We start from the raw sequence: 21,862 nt of genomic DNA, 5'->3' as shown, positions 1-21,862 counted from the left end.
CCGACCTGTAGTCAATAAAATGCGAAAGAGCGTCGGAGACGTTGTAAACGACGGCGCGTCGGGCAGACGACAGCTACTCGGGCCGTGAGCTCGCCCAGCGAGTGGGCGCTGCCGAAAGAGCCGCAGCTTCAGGATAAGGCGGCAGCAGCGCCGCCGCAATTACAGTGTTCTCTAAGGGAAAAGCTTTAAGGGACCCGTTGCCCAGAAGATCCGGCGTTGAGCGTGACAGAAACTTTTCTACCACTCACTGTGTGGCGCGCGCCGTTGGGTTCCTTGCAGCACCCCTAGATGGCACTCGCCTCCGCAGCAGCGGCAGAGCTGTCCGTGCTAGGGAAGGCAAAAAAGCAATGCAGAAAGCTCGCATTCGTGCATGGCGTACGCCGCAGGAGTTTCCCGCCAAACTGTGTGGTTGCGTAAGCTGAAGTTGCCAGGAAGCATGAGAAGCAATCAGGCACGCTTGAGTGCTATCGCTCTCTACTCTTAAAGGTGAAGCTTAAGAGTTTCCCAAGTTTCTGCAGCAGCCTCGGCGCTTGCCAAGGCGGCCGATGGACTCACTCCTCCATTCTAGGACACTCTGATCTGCCTCGCATTTTCGGTCGATACTGTTGGGTATCATGGCCATTGCTGAGTAGCCACATTTTGTACATTTCAGCACGAAGTTAATTAGCTGACGGCGGTGCAATATAAAGAAAAACACTTGCATCACAGCAAGTACAAAAGAATCAGAACATGATACAAGCGCATGCGTATAATAATATGCACACGATTGCTAAGTGCATATAGAGATGGAATTGCACTTCGGCCAAATTGGCCGCCATCTATTGGAAAATAAGCACAGGCCGACACGGCAGTGAGATGACTCGTGCTCGTTCCGCTTGCCGGGTGCATGGGTTACAGGGGAAACATAAATCGAATCGAGCACTTCCCACGAGGTAGCAGCTACGCACGCTGGCGCAGTCCGCAGCACTCCACTCAATCACTAGACAAGTGTGTTCAGCCTGTACTTGCACTTAGGCACATTTTTATTGTCTCTGTCTTAATGATTTAATGTCGTCTCTTCTAACATTGTACAATGTTCGGATTCTGGGACTTGCACAGGCAAACAGTTTTATTCCATTGTTCGTAATGAGGTAAGGTCATAAAAGAGCTAGGAGATATTTCCAATGCATAAGACACCTTCAAAACAATATGCAGTATGGCATTGACATTCAAGCAGCTTTTGAACAGCAAGAAAACAAATAAGTCTCCCCGATTTTGAGCATTGGGGTAATGCAGGCAATTCAAGCAGCCTTCAACTTTTGCTAATACAATCTGTTTGGGAATACCAGATTAAATTCTACGTAGAGGCTTTCCTTACACTTCCTTATTTTGGCGGATTATTCTATTTTGAAATGGCCCCTATTTTCGCTCTAATACAGGTTAAGTACACGAGTAGCTTAAGAGATTTGGACAGTTGCTTTAATAACCAGTGAAGGAACAACTTCTCGCGTTCCATATGTTTGTTTTGTAATTTGGGGTAAGCTCCGCTTTAAAGTAGTGCGCGGAATCAGGTAGAAATACACGCATATCAACGAGGTTTGCCGATAGCTCTGATAGCTCCCTACTTTGCGCTTTGTACTAATAATACAAAATTCTTGCGAAATATTTTATTATTAAACAAATAAACGTTCTCTTAACAAGATGTTTAATGTTTTCTCTGACGCTACGCCGCGGCGCAACGCGCTTCAGCATATTGATAGACAGCACAAATTCCATTCCGCGCTCAGTAATCACACACAGATCATTTGAGGCTTTCCCTGAGGGACAAACGTGGACTTTCGGGTTGGTGTGTCTAGTGGAAGAATATGACTAGCAGAAGGCACCGCTTAACTGCAATTATGAGCAATAAAAACACATCATTTATTGGGAAGCTGACGCTTAGCACTGGTAGCGCTAGGGTCTCTCCGCGCTTACGCGACGACAATGACCCCGCATCGCGTGATGTGCACCACCCGTGGTGTTGTTTGCGATGATGACCTGATGGAGCTCACAGAAGTTTAACTATTAGAAGGCTGGAGCGAGCAAACCGCAATCAATGTTAAGAAAATTCTGCTACGGAAAGACGGAAAACAGACCAACACAAAGCACCTAATACTTACTTTTGGTTATGTTATGTAAAGCCCCGGGTCAGACCATATGTCCGAAACCCTCTGCGATATTTCAAATGCCAGCGATTTGGCCACAGTTCACAGAACTGCCGAGGCCGCCAAACTTCCGCTAAATGCAGTGCTCATGATCGCTCCACTGAATTGTGTGAAAGGTCTCTCCACTGCGTGAACTGTGATGGGGAACATGCCGCGCAATCGCGGTCGTGCCCATCATGGAAATAATAAAAATAAATTCTGACAATCAAAGTGAAAAAAATATCGCATCCAAGGAAGCAGTCAGGCGGGTGTCCTACCTGCATAAAGTGAGTTTTGCCGAAGTGACGCGTCAGAGGGTAGCGCCGCAACGGCCTCCGGCAACTGTCCTGTCCAAAGTGGGCCGGCGGTGACGCCATCCGCCCCCTTGGCTGCTGCAACTAGCACAGCTCTCACGTCCTAGAAGAAGGGGCCATCAACTTCCGCGTTGGTGACTTCCATAGTCTCGTCTCCCCAGACGAGGCGCTCAAGCCAAGCAAACCGCTCGATAGAGCGCGTGTCCAGTGCCTCGGAAGAAGTCCTGGACACAACAGCCATTCTGACGGTGCCCTTAGCAGCCAAAGAGCGGCGCGATTCTCTCGACTGCTAAAAAAAAAAGACAAACCTCGCATCAAGGCGCTGCAAAACTCATTTACATCGAAGCTGTATATGGCTAGCCTATTCGTCCGTCCATCCTTCCGTCCGTCTGTCGGTCACCTGTACGCCGAAAACGCCTCCGGCGCAACCCCATGCACATACACGAAAGAGAGAGAGAGAGAGAGAGAGAGAGGGAAAGAAAGAGAAAAAGAGGAACGTGATTCGCCAATGCCACCTAGATTGCACAAGGCCTGTTTACTCCAATCCATGACGTCACGCCAACCTTCTCAATGGAAATTGTGGGCCAGGTGGCCAGGCTGACGTCACGCCACCTGGCCCACAATTTCCATTGAGAAGGTTGGCGTGACGAAAGCGGTGACGTCAAAATTACTGTTGCCTACTCGGGAGCATCCCAACTAGATTCTATGGCAGTCGGGCCAGGTAAAATGACGTCATAGACCGGAGCGAAAAGGCCTTGTGCTATCGAGGTGGTGTTGGATTAGCTGCGCCAGTAGTGACATAGTTCCTCTCCATCGCAGCCGTGCGCGCTTGCAGCAGTTTCTGTCCGGCTTCGAGATGGGTAGGCCACGCGTCATACGTACTGCTAAAGAGCAGGCCGCTTTCGATCAGCAACGCCACGAGCAGAACCGGGAACGAACTCGTCTACGCCGTGCCGATTCTGCTGCCTGGGGTGCAAGAACTGGCTCGTACAGCCGAGCGCAAACAGCAACTTGGTACCGAGGATCCGGCATGCTACCAAGCGGTGGCTTAATGAACCGTCGGGATTAACCCAGTGACAAACACCGGGGCCGCACGTTTCAGCTTCGATGGTTAACCATGTGTGCGTAGTGCTCGGGCGGTGATTTTTTCTTTTGTAAGCAACCAGTACAAAAGAAACATTCAACGTGGACGCACAAATATTTCAATGGAATATCAGCAATCTCCTCCATAACCTCGATTACATCAGAGAACTCCCATAAAAATGTAATCCGAAGGTGATGTGTGTTCAGGAGACATACTTAAACGCCACGAAAGTTAATGTTCTCCTACAATATGCTGTTTTTCGTAAAGATCGAGACAACGCTTTTACATCGTCCGGTGGTGTGGCTATCATAGTCGACAGGGGGTTGCCTGCCGGGAATTGAAACTTTGTTAGCTCCTAAAGGCAGTTGTTTTCCGAGGGGTGTTGTGTGACAAGCTGGTCACTATCCGCTCTATATACATCGCTCCCAATCATCAACTTCGTAAAAGCGAATTTCAAAAATTACATAGACGAACTTCCGGCGCCATACATAGTTGTCGGAGATTTAAACGCACATAACACTTTGCTGGGAGACTCTCGTTGCGATGCGCGAGGTCGCTTAATCGGAGACCTTAACTTTTCCTCAGGAGCACGCATGCTTAATACGAAAGCGCCAGCGTGTCACAGCGTGGCACATAACACATACTCCTCTATAGATATAAGCATAGTGTAAAGTAGACTAACGCCGTACCTTGAGTGGCAGCGACCACTTCCAAATTATGTTAAGCCTAACAAAACAATATGCATCGTCGCCACACGTTCCCCGATGGGAGGTTGACTCAGCCAACTGGGAATTTTTCCGAGAAGTAACGTATTTAAGTAACGTATTTAAGTAATAGTGCCTCTTTTAATATAGATGATGCTGTGGCGCATGTGGGGTGTCTTAGCTAATTTGAGCCAGGGTTCAAAAATATGCTAACGTCATATAGCTGGACAAAACCAAACTAACCTTGTTTACCGTCGCTTAAAGATACGGAAATTATTTTTTGGATGCCGCCTAATTAGATAATTAGTCTTAAATAATTAATCACCTTCTCAAATATTATAATTACATGAAAAGAGTCAATGCGAAAATTGTAGAGCGACATGGAAAGCTCCCGATACAGCTTTCTGCTGCTTCATCATCATCATCATCAGCCTAGTTACGCCCACTGCAGGGCAAAGGCCTCTCCCATACTTCTCCAACTACCCCGGTCATGTACTAATTGTGGCCATGTTGTCCCTGCAAACATCTTAATTTCATCCGCCCACCTAACTTTCTGCCGCCCCCTGCTACGCTTCCCTTCCCTTGGAATCCAGTCCGTAACCCTTAATGACCATCGGTTATCTTCCCTCCTCATTACATGTCCTGCCCATGCCCATTTCTTTTTCTTGATTTCAACTAAGATGTCGTTTACCCGCGTTTGTTGCCTCACCCAATCTGCTCTTTTCTTATCCCTTAACGTTACACCCATCATTCTTCTTTCCATAGCTCGTTGCGTCGTCCTCAATTTCAGCAGAACCCTTTTCGTAAGCCTCCAGGTTTCTGCCCCATATGTGAGTACTGGTAACACACAGCTGTTATACACTTTCCTTTTGAGGGATAGTGGTAACCTGCTGTTCATGATTTGAGAATGCCTGCCAAACGCACCCCAGCCCATTCTTATTCTTCTGGTTATTTCAGTCTCATGATCCGGATCCGTGGTCACTACCTGCCCTAAGTAGATGTATTCCCTTACCACTTCCAGTGCTTCGCTACCTATCGTAAACTGCTGTTCTCTTCCGAGACTGTTAAACAATACTTTAGTTTTCTGCAAATTAATTTTCAGACCCACCCTTCTGCTTTGCCTCTCCAGGTCAGTGAGCATGCATTGCAATTGGTCTCCTGAGTTACTAAGCAAGGCAATATCATCAGCGAATCGTAAGTTGCTAAGGTATTCTCCATCAACTTTTATCCCCAATTCTTCCCACTCCAGGCCTCTGAATACATCCTGTAAACATGCTGTGAATAGCATTGGAGATATCGTATCTCCCTGTCTGACGCCTTTCTTTATAGGGATTTTGTTACTTTCTTTGTGGAGGACTACGGTGGCTGTGGAGCCGCTATAGATATCTTCCAGTATTTTTACATATGGCTCATCTACACCCTGATTCCGTAATGCCTCCATGACTGCTGAGGTTTCGACTGAATCAAACGCTTTCTCGTAATCAATGAAAGCTATATATAAGGGTTGGTTATATTCTGCATATTTCTCTATCACTTGATTGACAGTGTGAATATGGTCTATTGTTGAGTAGCTTTTACGGAATCCTGCCTGGTCCTTTGGTTGACAGAAGTCTAAGGTGTTCCTGATTCTATTTGCGATTACCTTAGTAAATACTTTGTAGGCAACGGACAGTAAGCTGATCGGTCTATAATTTTTCAAGTCTTTGGCGTCCCCTTTCTTATGGATTAGGATTATGTTAGCGTTCTTCCAAGATTCCGGTACGCTCGAGGTTATGAGGCATTGCGTATACAGGGTGGCCAGTTTCTCTAGAACAATCTGACCACCATCCTTCAACAAATCTGCTGTTACCTGATCCTCCCCAGCTGCCTTCCCCCTTTGCATAGCTCCTAAGGCTTTCTATACTTCTTCTGGCGTTACCTGTGGGATTTCGAATTCCTCTAGGCTATTCTCTCTTCCACTATCGTCGTGGGTACCACTGGTACTGTATAAATCTCTATAGAACTCCTCAGCCACTTGAACTATCTCATCCATATTGGTAACGATATTGCGGGCTTTGTCTCTTAACGCACACGTCTGATTCTTGGCTATTCCTAGTTTCTTCTTCACTGTTTTTAGGCTTCCTCCGTTCCTGAGAGCCTGTTCAATTCTATCCATATTATAGTTTCTGATGTCCGCTGTCTTACGCTTGTTGATTAACTTAGAAAGTTCTGCCAGTTCTATTCTAGCTGTAGGGTTAGAGGCTTTCATACATTGGCGTTTCTTGATCAGATCTTTCGTCTCCTGCGATAGCTTACTGGTTTCCTGTATAACGGCGTTACCACCGACTTCTATTGCGCACTCCTTAATGATGCCCATGAGATTGTCGTGCATTGCTGCAACACTAAGGTCCTCTTCCTGAGTTAAAGCCGAGTACCTGTTCTGTAGCTTGATCCGGAATTCCTCTAGTTTCCCTCTTACCGCTAACTCATTGATTGGCTTCTTGTGTACCAGTTTCTTCCGTTCCCTCCTCAAGTCTAGGCTAATTCGAGTTCTTACCATTCTATGGTCACTGCAGCGTACCTTGCCGAGCACGTCTACATCTTGTATGATGCCAGGGTTCGCGCAGAGTATGAAGTCGATTTCATTTCTAGTCTCACCATTCGGGCTCCTCCACGTCCACTTTCGACTAACCCGCTTGCGGAAAAAGGTGTTCATTATCCGCATATTATTCTGTTCTGCAAACTCTACTAATAATTCTCCTCTGCTATTCCTAGAGCCTATGCCATATTCCCCCACTGACTTGTCTCCAGCCTGCTTCTTGCCTACCCTGGCATTGAAGTCGCCCATCAGTATAGTGTATTTTGTTTTGACTTTACCCATCGCCGATTCCACGTCTTCATAAAAGCTTTCGACTTCCTGGTCATCATGACTGCATGTAGGGGCATAGACTTGTACCACCTTCAATTTGTACCTCTTATTAAGCTTCACAACAAGACCTGCCACCCTCTCGTTAATGCTATAGAATTCCTGTATGTTACCAGCTATTTCCTTATTAATCAGGAATCCGACTCCTAGTTCTCGTCTCTCTGCTAAGCCCCGGTAACACAGTACATGCCCGCTTTTTAGCACTGTATATGCTTCTTTTGTCCTTCTAACCTCACTGAGCCCTATTATATCCCATTTACTACCCTCTAATTCCTCCAATAACACTGCTAGACTCGCCTCGCTAGATAGCGTTCTAACGTTAAACGTTGCCAGGTTCAGATTCCAATGGCGGCCTGTCTCTCTCTGCTGCTTATTGCGAGCCAAATAAAAGTGTTTTTCTGAGTATGAAAGAAGCCCGCGAATACATCCAAAGTGCGTCGAGCAGGCCGTCGCCTGGAAATTTTGCGTTCGTCCGCTTGTAAAGAGTGTTGATCGCTGGCAACAGTGAAAGAATGGCGATAGAGATATGGACGAAACTTCATAACTGCCCATACCACCACAAAACATTCCTTTTTCCGTGGTTTAATTATTAGATTCAGTACGTGAGGGCGTCCTGCTTGCGTTTGCAATGATTCTCTCGGCTGAGTCTTGCCACTGCACGAGCACAGCGCCTAGACCTTCGTTGCTAGCGTCCCTATGAATCATTGTGGGAGCGTCAGTGTCAAAGTGAGCCAGTACAGGAGGCATTTGCAGGCCCTGTCGGAGATTATTAAACTCTTCTAGTTCTTCTTCGCCCCCTAGGGAGGCAACGTCTTCGGTTGAAAGGTGCGTTAACGGCGAAGCTATATGTGAAAAATTGGCAATAAATCTTCGGTAATGCGCCCAGAGACCTAGGAAACGCCTCACTGCCTTCTTATCTCTGGCGCTGGAAGTTTTGCCATGGCCGTGACCTTGACGGGGTCAGGATGGACGCCTTGATTGCTCACATGACCTAAGAACTGGGGTTCCACGAAACCAAAGTGATACTTTTCTGCTTACAGTGTTAGGCCCGCGGACCGTATCCTTTGTAAAACTGCCAGTGTTCTTCGAACAGTTCCGAAAAAACCATGACGTCGATCGTCGAAGGATACTACGCATGTCTACCACTTAAATTCTTATAGAACGGTGTCCATGGGTCGCTGAAGATTTGGTGGAGCTGAGCATAAACCGAAAGGCAGGACCTTAAATTCGTAAAGCCGTCAGGCGTTACGAAAGCGGTCTTTCCTTCGTCTCTCTCGTCGACCTCGATTTCCCAATAGCCACTGTTTAGATCCATCGACGAGAAGTAGCGGGCATGTTACCCGGTTCAGCTTACGGTCGTCGACAAACAAAAAACGTAGGCTGCCGTCTTTCTTTTTGACCATCACCGTCGGCGATGCCCACAGGCTTTTCGATGGTTGCATAGCGTCGTCGTTGAGCATTTTCTTAACTTGCTCTTGGATCGCTTCGCGTTTTATTTTTTTGGTGCTACAATGTTTGGGTTTTGTCGGATTGGTCTCGCTGCCTCCACCGTAGTAATCCGGTGCTTCGTCAGTGGTGCCTGGCCGACTCTGGATGCAGACGAGAAGGAATCGTGAAACTAGTGCAGCAGTTCCACAAGGCGCTGCCTTTCCGCTGGTGATAAGCTCGCGCTCACGTCAAGAACAGGTACCGGTACTGAAGCGTCTCGCTCTCCCTGTTGTAATGCAACGTATTCGCGGAATTTCGCAATCTCATCGAGGTAAGCAACTGCTGCGCCTTTTGGAATGTGTCGTCGTTCCTTGCTGAAATTTGTCAGCAGTATTTCTGTTTGCCCATGCGTTACTAGGGCGAGACCTCTGGGTATGGCAACACCTTCGGTGGGCAAAAGCATAATTATCTCCTCCGCAAGACCTTCTCCATGGTACTCTTTGTCGCGCCTGATGGAAACAAGACGGCAAGATAACGATGGTACGGTCACGTCGTAATGCGCAAGGACTTGAAAATGCCTTCTGAACTTGCGCAGGATTCTTGTCTGCTCTCGCCTTTACTATGGTGTTATAATTTATCATTCTGCAACGCCAAGTGCGCTAATTATCTTAGACGTTGTGCACTACCTGGGTATCCTCCTAGCGAGCGATGCTTTCAGGGCAAGCCATGTAGATCGCCAATACGTAGAATCAAACGAGTCGTCACTCCGTTTACAGATGTTATATTCTATCTTCACATATCTGAAAGTAAACTAGAATCCAGAACATCCTTGTTACACAAGTGTAAACTATTTTTCCTATGCGACACTTTTTAATAATCGTCCCACAACGAGAGAACCCTAGTGAGTGTTTGTTAGGAATCTCAGTGAAGAAACGTGTGCCCCACTTCTAGAACACCATCTACTGCTTCCAGGAAGCTGTCACCGCCGTGAAAGTGGCAGCTGGTGGAACGTGACATGCCATTTGTTAAAGTCAGAAAGCGATCTCCTGAAATGCACCTTCGAATACACTCCCTTGAACTTCGGTCGAGGTGCTGCTGCCCGGGGTTTCACACCGATTCTTCAAAGTCACAAGGTGGCATGTCTTATGCCGCAGCTGGTCTGTCCTTTTTGGAGCCTGGCATTCTGCGTGCGCCCACGCAGGGGCGTCTGCTTCAGCAGGCGTTTGGTGCGTTGCGACACCACGTACCCGAGCACACCAGGGCTGGACCCTCTCGCGTGTAGCAGTGCGCGGCTTAGCCGTGTCTGGTGAAAAGGGGATCCTGGGGGTTGAGCCGATGCCGGGTGTTTGGACCTTCAAGGCCCCCTGGCGGAGGCAACATACCTCTTTGACCTCTGCTTCACGTAGACGGCACCTCCAGACTGACCCACCTGGAGGAAATCAGCAGTCGCCTTTTCCTGTTCTCATCTCCAAACTTCGTCTTTCTCTCCCACTTTTCCATCTTTCCTGTCTTCTGTTGATTTCTTTTAACTTCCTATTTCCTGGCAGCAAGGGTTAACCTTGTCTAATATATCCAGTCATGGGTATATATATATATATATATATATATATATATATATATATATATATATATATATATATATATATATATATATATATATATATATTAGGTTATAGTGGGAACGTACCGCTGGCGTACGCAGAATAGAATTTTTCTAATCCTGTGACGTCCCCAGGTTGGGCTCCGAGGTGGGCGGCGGGCATTCCTGCCGAACACAGTAATCCTATATATGGCTTCAAATTTCCCCACACTTCAATTTCCCCAAGGGGCGCACCGATAAAACCTTCAACTTTCTGATGAAACCAAGAGAAATATTTCCCAAATACCACGTAATACACAGTCAACTTGAAACCAAGACAGTCCGTACAATATCCCCATTTGTGGTTGCAAAATGTCTGACAGAAGCAATTGGCTCTGGTTACAAAGTAACTAAGATGGAAAGCGGCGACCTTCTTGTGGAAATGCGTGACAAGCTTCAATACAGCAAACTGGCTAAACTTGTTGCGTTTGGTGACATTACTGTCTCTGTGGGCCCCCACCGGTCAATGAACACTGTGCGTGGTGTCATTTCTGATGACGACCTCCTTGAACTCAGTGAAAGCGAGCTGTCAGATGGATGGCAAGACCAAAACGTTGTAAAGGTGCAACGAATTAAGTTAAGACGCGATCACAAAGAAATCCCAACAAAGCATGTAATAATAACGTTCGCAACAAGTGAACTGCCTGATTCGATAGAGACGGGATATTATAAACATCGCGTACGACCATATATCCCCAACCCGCACCGATGCGTCAAGTGTCAGCGTTTTGGGCATGGATCTCAGAGCTACCGAGGGCGTGCTACTTGTGCAAAATGTGCATCTGAAGAGCACACATCAGATAACTGTTCTTCCGCAACCCACTGCACTAACAGTGATGGAGACCACCCCGCCTATTCGCGATCGTGCCCACCATGGAAGAACGAAAAAGAAATAATCGAACTGACGGTCAAAGTAAACATTTCTTTTCCAGAAGCGCGCAAGCGTTTTTCTGTCCACCACCAATCGAATCCGTCCTACAGTGATGTGACGCGCCGGAAGGCAGCGTGAAATCTTCTGCCGGCCGCGCAAGTCACACGGAGTGTGACGGCGGTTACGCCATCAGCTCCCCTGGCGGAGCTGCCACTGCTCTTCCGCCCCCTGCCACGAAGGGCCAGCAGACCTCCGAGCCTGCCGGTCCCAGGGCCACTGCTCGTGCAGACAGGCCCGAAAAACTCCCGAGAGTGCCCGCAGAGCGGGCGTCATCCAGCGCCTCTGAATAGGCGATGGATGTAACAAAAACTTCCCCGGCGTCTCAGACGCCGAAGGAACGGCGTTGCTCCCTGGAGCGCGCCAACGAAAAGGAAATACCCCGCATCAAGGGGCCTTCAAAGGTCTCTTGAGCCAACCTAATTGATCTCTTGACACACACCATAATACACTTCCAATATGGACACACAGATAATGCATTGGAATGTGAGAGGTTTAGTACACAATCTTGATGATATTAAGGAACTCCTGCGCAAGTTTAATCCAAGGGTGCTGTGTGTGCAAGAGACACACCTCAATCCTTCACATACTAACTTGCTCAAACAATATGCCATTTACCGCAAAGATCGCAGTGACGCTCTCGCCTCGGCAGGCGGTGTTGCTATTATAGTTGATAAAGGTATCGCCTGCACACATTTATATTTGCAAACGCCCCTTGAGGCAGTGGCAGTCAGAGCCGTGCTATTTGATAAATTAGTAATAGTTAGCTCTCTGTACATCCCTCCATGCCATCAACTTTCCACAACAGTATTCCAGAGTTTTCTCGCAGAACTCCCGAACTTTACATTGTAGTAGGTGATTTAAACGCACATAACACCCTCTGGGGAGATTCTCGTTGTGACACGAGAGGGCGCTTATTAGAAAAGTTCCTTTTATTAAAGTATCCTCCAATGCATGCTTACTAAACAAGAAAGAACCCACATTCTACACGTGGCGAACAAAACGTTCTCATCGATTGACTTAAGTATAACATCAACTACACTAGTTCCATACCTGGAGTGGGACGTGATCAAAAATCCATATTGGAGTGACCATTTCCCAATTGTCTTAAAATTAGCTAACGGCGATAAGTGTTCCCCACGTCTGCCACGTTGCAAGGTCGACTATGCTGACTGGAAACTATACACAGAGCTGTCACATTTGACCTGGGATGACATCTGTACTCTCTCAATCGATGATAGAGTATCTTATTTGACGGCATTTATAACTGATGCTGCATCAATATGTATCCCTCAAACGAATGGATCACCCTCTAAACGGCGTATTCCTCGGTGGAATGAGCAGTGTAAGGAAGCCCGCAAAAATCAAAATAAGGCTTGGAGTCGCCTTTGCGACTGCCCAACTACCGATAACTTTATCAGCTTCAAGAAAGTAAAATCGGAAGGTAGAAGAACGCGCCGCCTTGCCAAAAGGGAAAGCTGGCAAAAATACATCTCTAGTATTAATTCTTATACAGGCGAAAGAAAAGCCTGGAACAAGAGAAACAAAATAAAAGGCCGCGAAACTCATCCTCTACCATTGGTAAATACACAACGAGACACACTCATTGACCAAGCCGACTCTCTAGGGGTACATTTTGAAAGGATTTCTTGCTCATCCCACTATTCAGACACATTTCTGAGATGCCGGCAACAAGCGGAACGACTGCCTCTAGGTCGTAAAGGAAATAGCAACCAACCTTACAACCGCCCATTTAGCAAGGCGGAATTTTAGGCTGCGCTCAATGGCTGTAACAAATCCGCTCCAGGAAGTGACAGAATATTGTATATAATGATCAAACACCTACACCCTGAAACCCACAAAACACTACTGTCACTCTTCAACTCTGTTCTCTGCTGGCTACATTCCATCCGCCTGGAAGGAAGCAATAATTATTCCAATACTAAAAGACGGCAAGGACCCAACTTCAGTAAACAGCTATAGGCCTATAGCGCTGACAAGTTGCCTATGTAAACTCTTTGAAAAAATGGTTAACTGGCGTCTCCTTCATTTTCTAGAAAGTAACAAACTATTAGATTCCCTACAGTGTGGTTTCAGGGAAGGTAGATCCACAACTGATCACCTTGTCCGCATCGAGACGAATATTCGCGATGCTTTTGTGCATAAGCAGTTCTTTTTGTCAGTATTTATTGACATGGAGAAGGCTTCCGACACCACGTGGCGGCTCGGAATTGTCCGTAACCTGGCCGAAATGGGAGTCCGAGGTAATTTGCTGAATGTCATCCAAAGTTACCTGTCTAACCGCACGTTCTCCGTCCGAGTTGGTAATGCGCTATCTCGTCTATTTACACAGGAAACAGGTGTACCACAAGTTGGCGTGCTTAGCTGCACTCTATTCGATATAAAAATAAACTCACTTTACACTGTCATACTACGTACAATGTTTTATTCTGTGTATGTAGATGACGTACAAATAGGTCTTAAATCATTTAGTCTTTCCATCTGTGAGCAACATGTACAGCTTGGGCTAAACAAATTGTCAATGTGGGCTGAAGAGAATGGGTTTAAATTAAACTTGCAAAAAAGCACGTGTGTTCTCTTCTCGAACAAGAGAGGTATATTACCTGAACCCGCTATTTACCTTAATCGACAACAGCTCCCAGTGAGCCATGAACATAAATTTTTGGGCCTCATATTAGACACTAAATTAACATTTATCCCCCACTTGAAATATCTGAAGGCGTAGTGCATGAAGACAATGAATCTTCTGAAGCTCTTGTCCCGTACATCCTGGGGAAGTGACAGAAGATGCCTTTTGAGCATGTATAAAGGTTTGATAAGGTCACGCCTTGACTATGGTGCCATAGTGTATAACTCTGCTACGCCTAGTGCCTTGAAGATGTTAGATTCGATTCACCACTTGGGTATACGTCTTGCTACAGGTGCCTTCAGGACTAGTCCTGTAGAGAGCCTGTACGTTGAATCCAACGAATGGACTCTTCATCTACAAAGACCATATTTATCTTTCTCTTACACCTTGAAAGTGAATCAGATATTCAGCATCCATGTCATTTTGCAATTAGCGACTTGTCCCCTGCCAGGCTATTCGGTAACCGCCCAGCACTCAGGCCTCCTCTGTCCCTCCGAGTGGAAGCACTGTCAGAAGAAACAGGCGTCCCTTTTCTAGAAAATATACCATCCTACTCAGTTCCCACCACCTTGGGAGTGGCAAACTATCCAATGTGACATATCTTTCTTAGAAATATCGAAACGAGCGCCTGAGGCTCACATACAATCACATTTTCTTGAACTAAAAGAGAAGTATTCCAGTGCTGAATTTTACACGGATGCTTCCAAGTCTGCTGATGGTGTTGCTTACGCAGCTCTTGTACTATCATTTTCAATATCTGGGACACTAAACCCATACACAAGCATTTTTACAGCGGAAGCATACGCTATACTCTCGGCTATTAAACACATTAGGCTCACAAACGTCGCTAAGGCTGTTCTCTTCAGACTGAATAAGTGTCGTGAGAGCACTAATTAGTTTACAAAAACATAAGAATTCCATTTTGAATGGGCTGTACAACTTATTGTGCGCCCTATATATGTGCAATCATGTGATTGTCATATGCTGGGTACCCGGTCACAAAGGTATAAAAGGAAACGAAGCAGCTGACGAAAGCGCTACATCAGTAACTGTTAGCGACAGAGATGGAAATATTCCCATCCCTACCACAGAGCTAAAGCCCTTTCTACGCCGTAAATTAAGGAATCATTGGCAAGGCAAGTGGGACACACAAGTAATGAATAAGCTTCACATAATAAAACTAAACCTGGGGAACTGGATAAGTGGGAGAACAGCACGTTATAAGGAAGTAATTCTTTGCCGATTAAGGATAGGCCACACATATGGTACTCACTCTTATCTCTTGACTGGAAACGATCCCCCGACTTGTGCTAAGTGCGGCAATAGTCTGACAGTACTCCATGTTCTTATTCAGTGCCCTGCAATAGAGACAGAGAGGAAAAAGTATTTTTCTTCTGCATATCGTGAAAATATACCTCTTCACCCTGCATTTTTTCTTAGTGATGAACCGCTTTTTAACATGAAATTAGTCTTACAGTTTTTATTGGAAAGAGGTACTCTCAAAATCACTTGGACAGGAAATTTTTAGCACACGACTAAGAGCCCTTCTAATAAAAGGGCTCTCTTCAGGTTCTACTATCACTGTTATGTGTTGTCTTCTTTCATCATGTTTTTTTAACGAAAGCCGATTGCCATCGTCCATGCCCTAATCAGTGTCATCATTTTAGTACCTATTTATTTTACGCCATTTGCAGCGAAAGTTCTGAGGCCTTTTTACAGCCATGTCACATTTACCATCATGAATCCACTTTCCACTGCATTCACAATACATTGTTAAAATTACCTTTTGCCATGGCGCTCTTTGGCCATACTTGGCCCTTGCGCCATTAAACACCACATATGATGATCATTCTGCGTGCGCGAACAAGTATCTTTGCGACCGGAGCCTATGCACTATTATCGGCTGTGAAACACATCATACAACTAAAACTAGAAAAGGCAATTATATTTACTGACTCTGTAAGCACTGGCAAGGCTTTAGTATCGCTACAAAAGCATAAAAATTCTGTAATTATTGATCTTGATGCGCTTGTACGCTTTTTATGTATGCGACCAACGTGTCATAATATGCTGGGTGCCCAGGCAAAGAATAATCGAGGGTAATGTGCTAGCCGGCGAAATCGCCACATCCACACCAACAAAAGATTCCAACATTTCCATAGATGTCCCCGCCATAGATTTGAAACTTTCCATTCGGATCAAAATAAGAGGATATTGGCAACGCTTGTGGGTCACACAAACCTCGAATAAACTTCATCTGATTAAGCCATAGTTAAGCACCTCCCCATCAATAATAATGACACGTGTGCTTATCTTTATCGAGCGACCACGTTTCGCCGTTTAACAACTGTAATCGCACAGCGACGGACGCGCCTGCATGTATCCGACGTTTCTGGAAAGTTATCGATGCTTCTACTCGGCTGTCTGTTGTCGCCGAACCTTGTGTTATCTGATTTCATCGCGTAACGCGAATGGTGTAGAACTTTGTGGAAGGCACGCGGGTCCAAACGATTAGTCTGGAACATTCGACGACTGCTCTATAAAAGCCGACGCGCTTGACCCGCTGATCAGATTTCCGACGATCGCCGACTCCGTTCGCCGCTTTCTTTGTGCTATAAGTGTAGCCTGTTTTGTGGGCACAGGTTCGCCCAATAAAATCTACTTTTGCCTTTCACAGTATTGCTACTGTGTTCTTAACGTCACCACCACGTGACATCTGGTGGAGGTGCTTGTGCGTTCATGTACCAAACGCCCCCGCAAAGCCGCGATCCAAGCCCGAAGCCCGAGGACAGAACCAACATCGCCCAAGACCAGCGTGCTAGCCGCAGACTGCAAGGACTGCCCCCAGAGCACGGACTTCTACCTGAGACGACAAAGAAGATCGTGGTCAAGACAACCCCAATGGCTGCCCCAGCGTCCCCCGTTATCCTACAACAACCTCGGGACCCACCAACCTTCCATGGAGCTACGACTGAAGACCCGGAATCATGGCTGGAGACCTACGAACGAATCGCAACATTCAACAACTGGGACTCCGACGAGAAGCTGCGGCATGTCTACTTCGCCTTTGAAGACACCCCCAGAACTTGGTTTGAGAACAGGGAATAGACCTTGACAACGTGGGACCTGTTCCGTGCCGGCTTCCTACGCACCTTTGCAAGCGTCGTGCGCAAGGAAAGGGCTGAAGCTATGCTGGACGCCCGAGTGCAGCTGCCAAACGAGAACGTCGCCATCTTTACGGAAGAAATGAACCGTTTGTTCCGCCACGCCGACCCGGATATGGCCGAGGAGAAGAAAGCCCGCCTACTGATGCGTGGTGTAAAGGAGGAACTTTTCGCCGGGATGGTAAGAAGCCCACCGAAGACCGTCGAAGAGTTTCTTCGTGAGGCGACGAACATTCAGAAGACACTCGAGATCCGGAACCGGCAATTCGATCGCCGCACGAACTATACAAACTACGCCGGGGTTCATTCACTGGCCACCGACGACCTACGCGAGACTATCCGAGCTGTCGTGCGGGAGGAGCTACAAAAGCTGTTCCCATCATCACAGCCTCAAGTGGCTTCGATTGCCGACGCCGTGCGTGAGGAGCACCAACAACAGCTTGGAGTAGCCCCTGAATCGCCGCAGCCTGAGCCGCAAGCGATGACCTACGCCGCCGTCGCGCGCCGTCAAGGTCCCCCTCCGCGACCGCGCCAGGGCCCTGTCACGCCGCAGTTCCGTCGTCCGCCGCCGCCGCAGCCAGCACGACCACCCGTCGTCCAGCGCACCTACGCGAGGAAGACGGACATTTGGCGCGCTCCTGACCACCGTCCGCTCTGCTACCACTGAGGAGAAGCGGCTCACGTCTACCGACGATGTCCATACCGGGAGATGGGACTGCGAGGTTTCGCCGTGAACGCTCCGCGCCCGCAGCAAGGTGAACGCCCCCGGGACATCGCCGACTACCTCGCCGCTACTCAGTGGAGCTCTCGACGACCGTCGCGTTCGCCATCACCAGGCCGCTACCTGTCGCCGCAGCGCCGACCATACACTGGCCCAGCCCAGGGCCGGTCAGCGAGCCCATATCCGGAAAACTAAAGGCAGCAACCGATGGAGGTGCGGTTGCTGTTCGTCGAACTGACGAAGATCCTCCGCCGCCGACGAAGACGCCGAAGAAACCATCTCGACGACATAATAACGACATGCCGCCGTCCCGAGAAAGTCAGGAAGCCAAGACTACACCGACGAAAGACGACTTGACGATGCGACGTGCCAGCTTCAGTTCAACACGACGCAGCCGTGATCCGACGCCAAGACCCAACTGCAATGCAAGACAAAGAACCACCGACATCGACGTGCTTCTAGACGGCCACGCAGTCACCGCCTTAGTCGACACAGGCGTCGATTACTCAGTCATGAGTGGACACATCGCCGTCCAGTTAAAGAAGGTTAAGACTGCATGGGAAGGCCCTCAAATTCGGACCGCTGGAGGACACCTGATTACGCCGACAGGAATGTGCACGGCAAGAATTACCATTCACGACCGCACTTACCCTGTCACCTTCGTTATCCTCCAACAGTGTTCACGAGACGTCATTCTCGGCATGGACTTCCTCAACCAACACGGCGCAGCCATCGACCTGAAGTCGAAGTCCATAACGCTGTCGGAAGATCATGCGATACCGCCGGAGAGCCCTCGTAGTCACCACGCCTTGAGTGTGCTCGAACATCAAGTGAGCATCCCGCCTCGCTCCAGCATTGTTATTTCGGTCGGCACAGAAACACTAGCTGACGTAGAAGGCGTCATCGAAGGTGACCAACGTCTACTGCTAGACCATGAAATTTGCGCCGCAAGAGGGATCGCTCGACTGCACGGAGGAAACACGAAAGTGTTGCTGACAAACTTCAGCCAGGAGTTCAAGCACATCAACAAGGGCACGACGATCGCATACATCGAGGAAATTCCGGAAAACAGCAATGCGTTTGTCCTCTCGGATTCCGCCGCATCTACCCCGACGACCTTAGTTCGCGAGCCAGGCTTCGACATAAATCCAAATCTCCCCGCGATTAAGCAACAACAGCTCAAAAGTCTACTTCGACGATACAACGAGTGCTTTTCGACGTCATCAAGGATTCGACGAACCCCAGTCGCAAAGCATCGCATAATAACTGAAGAGGGCGCTCGACCTCTCCGCCAGAGCCCATACCGAGTTTCGACGCGAGAACGCGAAGCTATAAGGCACCAAGTCGACGAAATGCTGTGCGACGACATCATCCAGCCATCCAAAAGCCCGTGGGCATCTCCTGTAGTCTTGGTGAAAAAAAAGGACGGAACCCTGCGTTTCTGCGTCGATTATCGTCGTCTGAACAAGATCACGAAGAAGGACGTATACCCCCTCCCACGGATAGACGACGCACTGGATCGGCTCTGCAACGCTAAATACTTCTCGTCAATGGACCTCAAGTCTGGCTATTGGCAAATAGAAGTCGACGAAAGAGATCGCGAAAAGACGGCTTTCATCACCCCAGACGGCCTCTACGAGTTCAAGGTTATGCCATTCGGACTGTGCTCGGCGCCTGCAGCGTTCCAGCGCGTGATGGACACGGTTTTAGCAGGATTGAAGTGGCAGACCTGTCTCGTTTACTTGGATGACGTCGTCGTCTTCACCGGAAATTTCGACGATCACCTGAGGCGGCTTGCGACAGTACTAGAGGCCATCAAGTCATTAGGGCTCACTCTGAAGGCGGAAAAGTGCCGATTCGCTTACGATGAGCTTTTGTTTCTAGGCCACGTCATCAGCAAATCAGGAGTACGCCCCGACCCACAGAAGACAGCTGCCATCGCAAAGTTCCCGCAGCCAACCGACAAGAAGGCAGTGCGCAGATTCCTTGGCATGTGTGCCTACTATAGGCGCTTTGTCAAGGACTTTTCACGCATCGCGGAGCCGCTAACACATCTAACCAAATGTGATGTCGAGTTCAAGTGGGAAACGCCGCAGGCCAAGGCATTTCAAGAACTCAAACGACGCATGCAGTCGCCGCCGGTACTTGCACACTTCGACGAGGACGCCGATACGGAAATCCACACTGACGCCAGTAGCCTAGGCCTCGGTGCCGTCCTAGTTCAGAGGAAAGAAGGACTTGAACGGGTGATATCGTATGCTAGCCGGTCGCTGTCAAAAGCGGAAAGCAATTATTCTACGACTGAAAAGGAATGCCTCGCCATCATTTGGGCTACAGCTAAATTCCGCCCTTACCTCTATGGCAGGCCATTCAAAGTCGTCAGCGACCACCACGCGTTGTGTTGGCTAGCTAACTTAAAGGACCCTTCAGGACGGCTGGCACGGTGGAGCCTCAGACTAGACTACAAGAATATGACGTCACGGTAATATACAAGTCCGGAAGAAAACACTCCGACGCCGACTGCTTATCACGCGCCCCCATCGATCCCCCGCCGCAAGACGACGAGGACGACGACGCCTTCCTTGGGATAATAAGCGCGGAAGACTTCACTAAACAGCAACGAGCAGACCCGGAGCTAAAAGGCCTCGTCGAGTATTTGGAAGGGAACACCGACGTTGTCCCTAGGGCATTTAAGCGTGGGTTTTCTTCATTCACGCTACAAAACAACCTGCTCGTGAAGAAGAACTTCTCACCAGTCCGCGCCAGCTACCTTCTTGTTGTACCCTCAGCGCTGCGTCCAGAAATACTGCACGCCCTACACGACGATCCAACCGCTGGGCACCTGGGGTTCTCCCGGACGCTGTCGAGAATACAGGAAAGGTATTACTGGCCGCGTCTGACCGCCGACGTCGCCCGTTACGTCAAGACATGCCGAGACTGTCAACGACGCAAGACACCACCGACAAGGCCAGCAGGATTACTACAGCCGATGGAACCTCCTCGCCGACCATTCCAGCAGATTGGGATGGATTTGTTGGGGCCGTTTCCGATGTCAACATCCGGGAATAAGTGGATCGTCGTGGCGACGGACTATCTCACCCGCTTTGCTGAAACTAAAGCTCTACCAAAAGGCAGCGCACCTGAAGTGGCGAAATTTTTCGTCGAGAACATCCTGCTGCGACATGGTGCTCCAGAAGTCCTCATCACCGACAGAGGAACGGCTTTTACAGCAGAGCTCACCCAGGCCATTCTGCAGTATAGCCAGACAAGCCACAGGGGGACAACTGCCTACCATCCGCAGACGAATGGTCTCACGGAGCGCCTGAACAAGACCCTCGCCGACATGCTAGCAATGTACGTCGACGTCGAGCACAAGACGTGGGACGCGGTCCTGCTGTATGTAACCTTCGCTTACAACACGGCAGTGCAAGCAACAATACAGATCACGCCGTTTAAGCTGGTTTACGGCAGGATCCCGACAACGACGCTCGACGCCATGCTGCCCCACGTCACTGACGAAGAGAATGTTGACGTCGCTAGCTATCTGCAGCGCGCCGAAGAAGCCCGACAGCTTGCCCGCCTACGGATCAAGAACCAACAGAGGACCGACAGCCGACACTACAACCTCCGACGACGCTTCGTCGAGTACCAGCCCGGCGACCGTGTTTGGGTTTGGACACCCATACGCCGACGAGGTCTGAGTGAGAAACTATTGCGCCGCTATTTCGGACCCTACAAGGTCATTCGACGTGTTGGCGCACTGGACTATGAGGTCGTGCCAGACGGAATTTCGCATTCACAGCGGCGCCGCGCACGATCTGAAGTGGTCCACGTTGTGCGTCTGAAACCCTTTTACGGACGCTGACGAACTTCCTTATTTTATAGTTTTCTTTGCTACGGGTGTTTTTCTTTATTACTTTCGTTTGTGTGCAGCATCGGGTCGATGCTTTTTAAGAGGGGGGGTAATGACACGTGTGCTTATCTTTATCGGGCGACCACGTTTCGCTGCTTAACAACTGTAATCGCACAGCGACGGACGCGCCTGCATGTATCCGACGTTTCTGGAAAGTTATCGATGCTTCTACCCGGCTGTCTGTTGTCGCCGAACCTTGTGTTATCTGATTTCATCGCGTAACGCAAATGGTGTAGAACTTTGTGGAAGG

General features: G+C 48.5%; 1 protein-coding gene and 1 long non-coding RNA gene across 2 annotated transcripts in view; one reads left to right on the top strand and one right to left on the bottom strand.

Annotated features, from left to right (window-relative positions):
* LOC142587518 (deoxyribonuclease-2-alpha-like) overlaps nt 1–21,862 on the top strand; it is a 35,402-nt gene that overhangs the window by 3,110 nt on the left and 10,430 nt on the right. The window lies entirely within an intron of this gene.
* LOC142587519 (uncharacterized) overlaps nt 1–21,862 on the bottom strand; it is a 231,365-nt gene that overhangs the window by 201,355 nt on the left and 8,148 nt on the right. Inside the window, exon 2 of the long non-coding RNA XR_012829562.1 lies at nt 15,088–15,172. This is a non-coding gene — a long non-coding RNA (uncharacterized LOC142587519). The remainder of the gene's footprint in view (nt 1–15,087; nt 15,173–21,862) is intronic.

Source organism: Dermacentor variabilis, chromosome 7 (genome assembly GCF_050947875.1).
Source record: "Dermacentor variabilis isolate Ectoservices chromosome 7, ASM5094787v1, whole genome shotgun sequence".
In the NCBI taxonomy this organism is placed as follows: Eukaryota; Metazoa; Arthropoda; class Arachnida; order Ixodida; family Ixodidae; genus Dermacentor; species Dermacentor variabilis.
Note: the sequence above shows the minus strand (reverse complement) of the source record. Positions and strands in the feature narration are given on the sequence as shown.